The sequence below is a fragment of the Periplaneta americana genome, chromosome 17 (assembly GCF_040183065.1).
Source record: "Periplaneta americana isolate PAMFEO1 chromosome 17, P.americana_PAMFEO1_priV1, whole genome shotgun sequence".
Taxonomy (NCBI): domain Eukaryota; kingdom Metazoa; phylum Arthropoda; class Insecta; order Blattodea; family Blattidae; genus Periplaneta; species Periplaneta americana.
In genome coordinates, this window is record NC_091133.1 from 11,336,042 (window position 1) to 11,348,391 (window position 12,350).

The following is a 12,350-nucleotide window of genomic DNA, read 5'->3' on the forward strand; positions in this document are numbered from 1 at the left end:
CCTAATCAAATTCTCAACACACAGATCAATTTCAGAACACACACGCAATTTGACTCCACTTTTCAACACGCAAACGCATTCCTACAACAGGCAGTGATGTTGAGATGACGCCGAGATCTAGTAGCCTCTGATGATGATGTACAGTATACACCGAAACAGCTGTAAGCTAGATAGACAGATAGATAGATAGATAGATATTTTATTAACAATTGGAATACAATTATTCATGGCATCGTCAATGTACATTAATCTAACATTGATACAGTAAATATTACAGTCATCTTAATCTATGGTAACATGTCACATGCTTATTTAATAGAATACTAGTTTACTTACTTACAAATGGCTTTTAAGGAACCCGAAGGTTCATTGCCACCCTCACATAAGCCCGCCAGCGGTCCCTATCCTGTGCAAGATCAATCCAGTCTCTATCATCACACCCCACCTCCCTCAAATCCATTTTAATATTATCCTCCCATCTACGTCTCGGCCTCCCTAAAGGTCTTTTTCCCTCCGGTCTCCCAACTAACACTCTATATGCATTTCTGGATTCGCCCATACGTGCTACATGCCCTGCCCATCTCAAACGTCTGGATTTAATGTTCCTAATTATGTCAGGTGAAGAATACAATGCGTGCAGTTCTGTGTTGTGTAAATTTCTCCATTCTCCTGTAACTTCATCCTGCTTAGCCCCAAATATTTTCCTTAGCACCTTATTCTCAAACACCCTGAACCTATGTTCCTCTCTCAGAGTGAGAGTCCAAGTTTCACAACCATAAAGAACAACCGGTAAAGAATACTAGTTACTTAGAATATAATGTATTTAATTACTAAGCAAATAACGTACTACTAATTCAGTCAGTAATGCATAACACACTAGAATAGTTACTTGTAAATAAGATGTTGAATTTATTTTAAGAGATACATAATTAATTATTTTGTAATCACACACTAGCAGGCAATTGATTTTCTTTCTTCTGACTCTTGATGCTGCCTCTCTTCCAGTAGGGTCTCCAGGCACATGAAACAAGAGAAAACAGAAGGGCAGTACTCACAAGAATAAATGGTTAAGATTTAAAACGTTCTTATATAATTCACACTAGTAAGTTTGCCATTTGATCAATCATTTATATTTAAGTGTTAAAAGTAGTGGACGCAAGATTCAAGATGGATTAAAATTGACAATGTACAGTGTTTAACATCTGCACTGTAGAACTGTCAAAACAACCTTTCTGATATTTTCACAAGTTAAATTTCATAGTGTATCGGCTTAATTTTATTACAAGGTCAGTACTAGGTGGTAGGTATCTCTGTAATAAGGGTAGCATTCTTATATCACAGTCTAGCTACTATATACAGTCACGAAGCTTGAGTTTTGAGGGTGCTAGAAACAATAGACTGTGACGGTTCTATTTTGCATTGCCTGTAATGAGGCGATATTAGCGATCCTAGTGGTGAGCAACTATCTAATGTTTGCATATTTACTACGTATTGAGCTTCGCGACTGTATATACTAGACTGTGCTTATACTTCGAACATGCCGCAACACCAAGCACAGAGATGATTATTATTGAAAGAGAGGTAGGAGTACTATCCCTTATGTCGATGTAGATTTTGTTATTCTGACGGTAAAAAATTGGAGAAGGGAAAACGATTATGGATAAAAAATACTCAAATCTAAATATGTCATTTTTTTTAAGTTCAAGGGGGAGGTTCAAACACGGTAACCTCTCCCTGCGTACGCCCCTGTATTTAAATATCAAGAATCAAAAAATATTTTTTTAATTGGTTATTTAACGACGCTATATTAACTACGAGATTATTTAACATCGATGAGATTGGTGATGGCGAGATGGTATTTAGCGAGATGAGGCCGAGGATTCGCCATAGAGTCCACACCTGTGGATTAACGGTAAGTGCGTCTGACCGCGGAACCAGGTGGCCCGGGTTCGATTCCCGATTGGGGCAAGTTAGCTGGTTGAGGTTTTTATCCGGGGATTTCCCTCAACCCAATATAAGCAAATGCTGATAACTTTCGGTGTTGGACCCCGGATTTATTTCACGGTTTACACATATCTCTTAACAAATAGACACATATACGTATAACATTATCTCATTGCCTGTCATACTTAGAGAAATAACAATATTAGTATCATTACGTAAGTATGCGTCTGTCTTTTGGTTGTGTCCTTCATTGACAGCAAGGGAGTCGGTCATTTGTTTTTTAAATCACACTTTTGTTCGTAAGTTAGTTTGATAATACAATTGTCCTAAAAAAATTCAAGTAAATTAGTGTCAGGAACTGTTATTTCGCTCATTATTTATTATATCAGCCACAGTGCACACTAACAATTCAACGGAAAACAACTGACGCAAAGGGATAACTCGGAAACTACTTATTTTACATGTTAAAGCTAGCTTCTTTGCGAGCCTTGCGACTAGGGTAGCTTAGTTAGAAAGGGATGGAAAATCTGCGGAGTGGATTACACAGAAGAAACCGGTCTGCTTGGAAGCTGGTGTGTGCGGGCTTCTTGTTTACTGCTGCATCACAAATCATCCTGAGCTGCCGCATCACAATATTTAACGCGTAAATATAAATTCTATTAAAATTAATAAATAATTTTCTCCATAAACTGCCGGTTTATTATGAAATTATTAATAACTGGGGAAGCTAAGCTTTTTAGCTTACATTGACGCTACGCCACTGATTATCGCAGCCCCAAGTTGTTTTATGTTCAATTCACAAAACTGACTGCAACTACTGCAAGTAAAATATTACAACCGTGGATTTCTGCATGAGTGGACTACTGTGGCACATTGAGATTCTAGAGATTGATAATGGACCCCAAACATGCCTATCTAATATTGACAGTTTTCGCACTATCAAAGACTTCGCCGGTTGTTAAGGAGGAAATCGTGTCTATATTAAACTATGTTAAAAATAGAGATATCTAGTATTGTGTCGTCCAACAATCGCGTCTTTCGGTGTAAATACGGCCTAAATGGCGATAATCGCATTTTACAAAAATATGTCGCAAAATTCTGTTTCACATAGCACACAATGCTATGCATATTTATTTGTCTATGATGCATATTGCCTACTGATTACCCTGTGAGTAAGGGAAACAATCAGTGTTGCCAACACATAAATTGTATCCCTGTCAGTCTAAAGCCTCGTTCACACTTTTCAAGTCACTTGAAAAGTGTGAACTATGTTTCAAGTTGACTTGAAATCAAGTTTCAAGAGAAGTTGGATCCCTCTCTACTCTTTACTTGACTTGAAAGGACACTTGAAAAGTGTGAACGTCACTTGATAACTTGAATTCAAGGAGAAAAGAGTGGGAATTTAAATTAACAGCTGATTGTTTTTCAGTTCTACTGGGAACGTAAAAATAATAGAAACAGCAGTAAGTGAAATAATGACCAAATATATGAGTTTCTGAAGTTGTATAAAATTCACGAAGGCCTGCGGATTATAGAAACTTCAAAGTTTCGTAATAAAAATGCAAAGGAAGCTGCAAAGAAAGGAAGAGTTCATTGAAGAATTGAACAGCAGAGATTTTAACGTAGACACAGATGAGATAGCCTATGAACAATAATAAAAAAAAAACCATTAAACTGCAGATAGAAAAGAAATGAGGAAGACAGGAGGGATTAAGAAGAGAAGAGCGTTGCTTGAAGGGATGACATTTATCGCCGAAACAGGCACGGTTCAATGTGGTTGATATATTTTTGTGGGGGAACTGTAACAGCTTCAAGATAATCATTTTCAATTATGGTAAATCTGATTCACTTATATTTTATTACATTTGCGATAAGAATTATTAAATCTGCTTGAAGATTTCACTTATTCTATTTGTAATTGTCAGTGGTCGTGTATTTATCTTACTAATCTAATTCCTAACCCATAATGAACAACGCGTTTTCCATTTCTTCAATATATTTATTATTTCCCTGGCACAGAGACTTGGTACTACAGAAATTCCTAATTGCACAACATCCATGGACGCCATTTTATCGTACTTGAAAACAAAATAACTTTAATATGTCTGAACAGCGACTTGAATTCAGGTAATTGAAATCACGTGACTTGAATTCAAGTTACTTGAAAATGTGAACTAGGCTTAACACCTAAAAATTCGTCAGAATCCGTCAAAATAAAAAAAAAATACCCACTCATATCTAATATATAAATAAAAAGCAAATTTTAACACAACTTACTTACCAATGTTGAATGAAATAATTCATCCATATCATCTGCCTCTATTTTAGCAGTTGATGTGCTGGGTTGGTCTGCGTTCCCCCAAAAATTAAGCAATTAAAAATGACAGCAGCTAAAAAAGTCAAAAGACCATGTAAATCGTAATTTCCGTCATAAAATCCGTCACCCGTCAAAGCCATTCTTTTCCCGTCCGTTACATTGAAATTCCGTCAATTTTGACGGAAAAACTGACGAAATTTCCGTCCATCGGGCAACACTGGAAATAATGTCGCCACTTTCACGGCAGCATAGATCTCTTTCGTTCCCATCAGTCCAGTCAGAAGCAATAAAGTTTTCACGTTCATGGATATAATTATACGTACTTAATTCTGTTTGTTTCGTAGGATTGCATTTTTGAAAGAGGTAAGTTGCAGTTCTTACCTCTAACGTATTTAACTTTAAACTTTTCAATCGTAATTTGAAATTTACTATTAAAAATGGAGTAAATAATTTTATAAATTTGTTAGATCTAAACATTTCAACCAAAAGTTAAAAGATCTCATTCAATATACATGTGTGCCTGCATATGAAAAGGGGCCAGTTGTCGGGTATTGAGTTATTGTCATTTTTAAACTTTACGATATTAGTTTGACATATGCATAGAAAGAATTAATGGATTTAAGAAAGATAACACCTGTAAAATTGAAGCCATATTCTTATTATAGGAAAACCTATTTTTCAGTATAGGCCTAGAGGTTTCTAGATTTATAATATTTTAACATACACAACTCTGGTTATGTACATCACTTACGCCGATTATGCTATTTTCTGTTTCATTGACATGTTTTATTTAGACCTTAAGTCCACACCTGTGAAGTAACGGGTAGCGCGTCTGGCCGCGAAACCAGGTGGCCCGGGTTCGATTCCCGGTTGGGGCAAGTTACCTGGTTGAGGTTTTTCCGGCGTTTTCCCTCAACCCAATATGAGCAAATGCTGGGTAACTATCAGTGCTGGACCCCGGACTCATTTCACCAGCATTATCACCGTCATCTCATTCAGACGCTTAATAACCTGATATGTTGACCAAGCGTCGTAAAATAATAATTTAGACTTTAATTTCCAAAATAAGTGAAAATGGAGTGTAGAGTTTTTTCTGGCATCTCTTTATCAACAAGAACGTCCAGATTTTCAGTCTCAATTTGTCTCTGTTTACTTTATATAAATTCACACATTTAACAACACATTTACACTGAATCACACATGGATTTGACTACGATGAATGGGGAGAAAATTATTTTTCTCCCTTAAATATAGAAAATCGGAATGTTTACTTAGAATCAAACATAAGAAACTTCGTCATATTCAATGCTAAGTACACGCCACTGCAATATTGACGTTGAATCAGTGTTCCGCGCCACTATTTCATAGACAAATGTGTCCACACCTGTGGAGTAACGGTTAGTGCGTCTGGCCGCGAAACCAGGTGGTCCGAGTTCCACTTTCGATCGGGGAAAGTTACCTGGTTGAGGCTTTTTCCTAGGATTTCCCTCAACCCATTAATACCAAATGCTGGGTAACTGTCGGTCCTGGACCCTAGACTCATTTCACTGGCATTGTCACCTTCATCTCATTCAGGCGCTAAATAACCTAAGACCAGGTGCACACAGAATCAGACGCGGCGTGACGCGACATTTTGTCTGATGATACTTGTTTCCCATTGATTTCTTATGATGTGGTGCACACAGAATTTGATGCGGCGCTACGGTCGCGATCAGAAACAAAGAGACATGGAGAAACAACATCGAATGACTGCTTGAAGTTCGTCGTGAGGAGACTGTCTGATACTTGCAGTTTACTGCGCATGTGTTAGTAATGGCTATGATTGCAAGGTTTCACTATCTATAAATACTATGTTGCTGTTTTTTTATGATTCAGCAGCATGTCCCGTTACCATAGTAACATTACATGCATTGATTACATCGCATAATGCCTTTTGTTTTACATTGTTATATACTGATAGTTACGACAGTTATTAATAGAGACCAGATGTTTATGTAATTACATATTATATTCCTTTCAACCTAACCGTATATAAATAACAAACCTTTGCGAATCTTGTAATTACCATTAATATATTAAAATTTGATACTGCATATTTTTACATATTTACCCTACATTACATATTATGGCTTGGTATTACATAAATCTACATATTCAGGGGTTCTATTCATTTTTATTTCTCTAAAAGGAAAAAAAAAAAAAAAAAAAAAAACTTGTGCTGGGGAAGTTTACAATTTGAAATACACAATTAAAAAACCTTTTTACCTATCCAAGAAAGGATATATTTCGGGACGAAACATAACGTCCTTAGTTCCAGGAAGTAATACAGGCACTCACCCCATACCACCGACTGTAAATATTAGTGAACAAAAGGCAACCTTTCTCATACAACTACCTTGTATTGTAAAAATCACTCAGGAAGTAGCGTTGCCTTCATGCCGTGGAGTAGGACGGGGACGACATTATTTGTCTCGAACTGTAATTGTTTTGCACACGTCTTAACAAGCCGTTCCCATGCAATTTGCAATCTTATCCACCCTCTTCCTAATCCTTCCAGGGAAAACCCATGTCAAGTCTGACATGAGCAGCAATAAAGTAGCCGATTTTTTAAAAGAAGCTGGAGTAGTGGAACAAACTGGAAAGATGTTCAAAGATTAAAATAAGTAGCTTTTCAGTTATTGCTTGACCTCTTTACTTTAAATTTAGATTTTCCGAGCAATTAGAAAGTATGATTTTCGGCTGAAATAATCCTACCCTTCTGAATGAGACAGGAATGTCACTTTTCAAACAACAGTTTGTAAATGCCTATAGTTTGAGGTTTTAGTAGGTACCTACTTTGCTTCTTATAGGGAGCAGCTGAAATGCATGTGTCCCACATCTCCTCTTATTTTCTCCTAATCCAGTAAAGCGAAACAGTGCTTGCAGTGCTCAGTTCTGTAGTTTTAGTACTTGCATTATAAAGTGCAAGTGAGTGAGTTTATCTACTGCTTTTAACTAATTAAAATGGCCCCTGTGTCTTCAACCCTAATGACGAAAATAAAATCATGGATTGCAATGGATGAAGCTTTCACTACAGATGGAAAAAAAAAGTGTGTCTAGAGTGCCGTAAAAAAGTCGGGTGCTCTGTGAAATCACAACTCGAGAGTCTTACCTATCATATATCTGTCAGATATTGATATTAAATATTTTCATGATTTTACATATTTTGGTACATATTCAGATTATTTTTCTTACATAAATATGTACCTATTTCACACCTTGATATTGCATAAAAATCCGGTGCCTAGTTATTAAGTACTTAGATGCTACCGTACACTGCAAGTTAACAACTTAATATTAATTCAACTTTTACAATTCTTAATTACAATAGAGAATGCATACTTGATTTCTTTTATAACACATGATTACTATAAATTACGAACTTACTATTAATTATATGTTTGAGAATTTATGTTTTCAAGCATTTCAAAAGTTGTATGGACATAGTATAGGATTGTTAGTTACAATAAATAATATACACAGTAGCTAAATATTATGTTTTATTTAACGACGCTCGCAACTGCAGAGGTTATATCAGCATTGCCGGATGTGCCGGAATTTTGTTCTGCAGGAGTTCTTTTACACGCCAGTAAATCTACTGACATGAGCCTGTCGCATTTAAGCACACTTAAATGCCATCGACCTGGCCCGGGATCGAACCCGCAACTTTGGGCATAGAAGGCCAGCGCTATACCAACTTGCCTACCTAAACTTTATTTAGGTTGCAAACTTAAATTATCAACGTAGGCCTACTATTAGTTACATTATTATAATTTTGTTCAACTATTACAATTGCATACATATCTTATAACATTGTTAATTACCATATTAAAATGCGTACTGAGCTTTCCTATAGAAACGGACACTATTAGTTAAACAACTTACTATTAATTACATTTTTATAGTTATTTTATAAACTAATGCAATTTTCTCGTGTATTCCTTATTGCTACATGTATGTTGGTATGGTATTGTACCACGAACCCAAATGAATATGAAAGAAATAAAAAGAAAGCCTAAAATAGAAAAATTCTAGATGTAAATGGATGTAATATATTTGGCGAACTTCGTAGATGACGGGAAAATCATTGTTGATTATTGACAGGCCAAGTATCTCCATTTAGTGTTATTTATTTTATGAGAATAGATCTTAGATTTTTTGTGTTTGTACATTCGTAAATGAGATGATTGACTGTTTGTGGCCCTCTGTTGCATATGCAAGCCGGATAATATGGAATCTATGTAAATAGGATTGAGTTTTGCCATGTCCTGACACGATGGCTGTGGATTCTGGCGTTACTGGGAGTTTTGTTGTGTAGTGCACATTATTCATAATGGAGCTTGATGTGGATAAATTAGTTGTTTTAGTACAGGAAAGGGGAAAATTTCAGAACACGGGTTTTCAGCTCTACGTGCTGATGCTTTATCCACTAAGCCACATTGGATACCCACCCCGGCGTCGGACAGAATCGTCTCAGTTTTAAGTTCCAACTCTTGGGTTCCCTCTAGTGACCGCCCTCTGCACTACGTCATAGATGTATATGAACGTAGGACTGAAGTCCACACATGTGCTGAGGTGTACTCGTTATGAGTGACTAGTTGGCCGGGATCCGACGGAATAAGCGCTGTCTTAAATCACGAAGTGATTTACGCATATCATATGTATTATTTTAATGTACCGAAGTACATATGATATATCCATGCAGATATTCTGCGTCATCATACGATGAAAGAGTAATGGAACGGTGTGGCTTAGTGGATAAAGCATCAGCACGTAGAGCTGAAAACCCGGGTTCAAATCCCGGCACCGGGGAGAATTTTTCATCGTATGATGACGCAGAATATCTGCATGGGAATATCATATGTACACTTAGCGGCAAAAAGAATGGGCCGACTCTTGGTCGATAGAAATGCTAAGTTCTATCGCGCGGTTCACTCGTGTAAACGTAACCCAGTGCAAGGCATTGCTGTGGTGTCCCTTCATTGAAAGTCATCCGTCTATAATGTAATAAACCTTACGAGCAGTGTGTGGCTCAGTAGTAAGAAGTCTGACATCCGTGCCAGAGGTTGTGAGTTCGCCTCCTGGTACGGTAAAATTATTATTTTTTTATTTTAACTTTTACTTAATTAATTAGTTTAAATGTGAAATGGCATTTGTTAACAAACTTCGTTATGCCTGCCTTTTAAAAATATTATTGGCCATTACCTGTGGGCTATTAGTAGGTGATACCTGGTCTGTATAAACAAAAATACTTGTTCACATCCTAAAAAAACGAACCCATATCAAACACAAATAAATAATTAAATTAACAAAAACAAACAATTTTTAATATATTAACAAAACAAGGCTGTGGTGGGGACTAGTATCTCGTCCACAAACCACCTGCGTTAACATCTGCCCTCATTCTGCGCGGCATGGAGTCCACAAAATTATGGAACAGGTCTAAATTCTTGGCCATCTTCTCCCACGCATCTAGAACTCTGTCCCACAATTCCTCAGGTGTCCGAACGGGTGGTTGTTCTGCCCAATTAGAGCGTAGGATCCTTTTGACTGCAGCCCACAAATTTTGAAACTGATTCATATCTGGTGAATTTGGAGGCCAGTCGACTGGGTCGACATCACGCCTCCTCGTAAACCATCTTTGAATCCGGTTGGCGGTGTGTAGTCTATCGGATGATTATCCTGCTGGAAGAAAAGTGTTCCTTCTGGATATCGTTTTCGGGCGGAAGGGATCATTACATTTGCCAAAATATGTTCGTGGACTTCTGCCGTAAACAGACCGTGGATGCGTTCAGAAGTCCTGCCCCATCGTATGACATCCACTCCCAATACGCGACCCTCACGCGAAGCGTATCGGTGGTCATTCATACAATAAACTAGGGCAGTACTATCATTGCTATTGGAGACAATTACCTCGTCGGAGAAAATGACATTTCTCCAATCAAAGTCCTGTCGCAGAGTAGCATACACAGAATGTTACTGGAGACAGTTACCTAGTCGGAGAAAATGACATTTCTCCAATCGAAGTCCTGTCGGAGAGTAGCATATGCAGAATAATCTATCCGAACCAAGGCAATGAGTTATTGTTTCTGTGCCATCTTCAAGCGTAATGACGAGACAGAACGTTATATTAACAGATAGCAGTATTGCTTCAAAGAGAGAGGGAGGTTTATTATTTATTAGAGTTTGGGCATATTCTAAGAGATATCGCCAAATAATTATAGCTTTGCGAGACACATATGATGGCAATTTTGTAATAAAAACAAAGAAGATTTGGGGAGATTCGAACCTTGAGCTACTACTACTAACTTGTTCAATATACCAATGCCGTAACAACTTACGCTAATGTAACTGTTAATATCGCTTTGGCATAATACATGGCTTTCCTGTTCATATTCGCTCCGGTTGATTTTGTATTTCCCAATTTTATTACTATTTCACTCTTCAAGGGCCCTGATGTATCTAGAATCAACCCGCCATTCGATTTTATTACATATTTTAGCCTCTTAAATACAGAAAATTTAAATGGTTTAATTATGTGTTACCTAGTGAACTACGGCGTTGACGAGACGAGCATGCGCAATGTATGTCTCTGGAACTTAGAAATTGTCGGCCCGCCCATTCTTTTTGCCGCTAAGTGTACTTCGGTACATTAAAATAATATATATACAAAATGATGTTTGTGCACTACATTAGAGGCGTTTAGTTGCAAAATCAGATACATCACTAAAACATAATTTTTCAGTATGAAGGAAAAACTTTTGCAAGGAACCAAAGATTTGCAACCGATACTATTCTTTCATCGTACAAATTCATGTGATGTATCTGCTTTGGATCATAATAGTGCTATAGCATTTTTAGAATGAAGATATGAAATATAACATTAAGTTAACTAGTTTTCTAAAAAAAAAAAAAAAAAAGTGATGTATGTGATTTTGCAACTACACCCTTCAAGTACTATTTCATTTTAAGACTCTTTCAATCATATAGATTTTTAGGCGTAGGCGTTCTTAGAATATAGTAACCAAATACAATAGAATTTCTCACATAGACAGCCTCTTTCATTGACGCCATTTTCTAGCCTAGGCCAGTTTTCTCAACCCACACAGCCAGCAAATCAGTTGTCGCGAGCAGACTGTGTTACGCTGTCACGATGTGTTGTAAAGCAAAACATCATGTCTCGCCGCGCCACATGGTGTCGGGTCTGATTCTGTGTGCACTCGGCCTAAGATGTTGATAAAGCGTCATAAAATAACCTACTAAAAAATAAACAAACTGTGCTAAACCTTGGAAAGGGTTGAAATGGACTTTTTACCCATGATTCTCAGTTCCCTATGGGTGATGTAAAGCATTAACGATCAGTGCGTGATTAACCTTTCTACAACCGCTACACTCTTCCATTGGAACAAAGTAAGTATCCTCAGATCTTTCTATCATATCAACTAATATCTTCTCAGATTAATTCTTAAACACTAAATTCATATTCTGTTCAGATATATAAGCCTAAACATTTTCACGTCACAGATTCGTTCGTGCTACAAGCTCCATCTAATGCATAAGCATACATATAGACATGTGATGATGTGGTATATTTTACACAAGAAAACATAATTACATTTCAATTTTAATTTTGTATTTCAACATTGTTCATCTGCTCATATAGGCTATATTTTATATTTAAAATGTTCGACTGCAGAATCACTATAGGCTAATTTTAATGTATTTAATATTTAGCTTCAGCTTTATTGATGCTTCATTATATATGTATGTCTATTAAGCTGCTCATGATTCATACTTTTCAGATGCATAAAATATACATAACCAACATGTAAAATGTAAAATACCATTACTAGCTGTAGCCTGCCTAACATTGTATTCTCAAATTATTTTATTCGACCAGAAGATCGACTTTTTATATAAGTCTAAAACGTTCATTCTTTCATAACATGTGACAATATCTTGTAACTTATATTAATAAATTAATGTTAGGTAAGATATAGATGCAACTCAAATAGTTTATGTATTTTATTTACTAATTTATCGGAAACAC

At 36.6% G+C, this 12,350-nt stretch overlaps 1 protein-coding gene across 1 annotated transcript in view; it reads left to right on the forward strand.

Annotated features, from left to right (window-relative positions):
• Positions 1-4,503: 4,503 nt before the first annotated feature.
• The window catches only part of LOC138692776 (zinc finger protein 665-like), a 42,633-nt gene continuing 34,786 nt past the window's right edge, over positions 4,504-12,350 (forward strand). The window contains exon 1 of the mRNA XM_069815976.1: positions 4,504-4,624. The gene's annotated coding sequence lies outside the window, so the exon portion shown is untranslated. The remainder of the gene's footprint in view (positions 4,625-12,350) is intronic.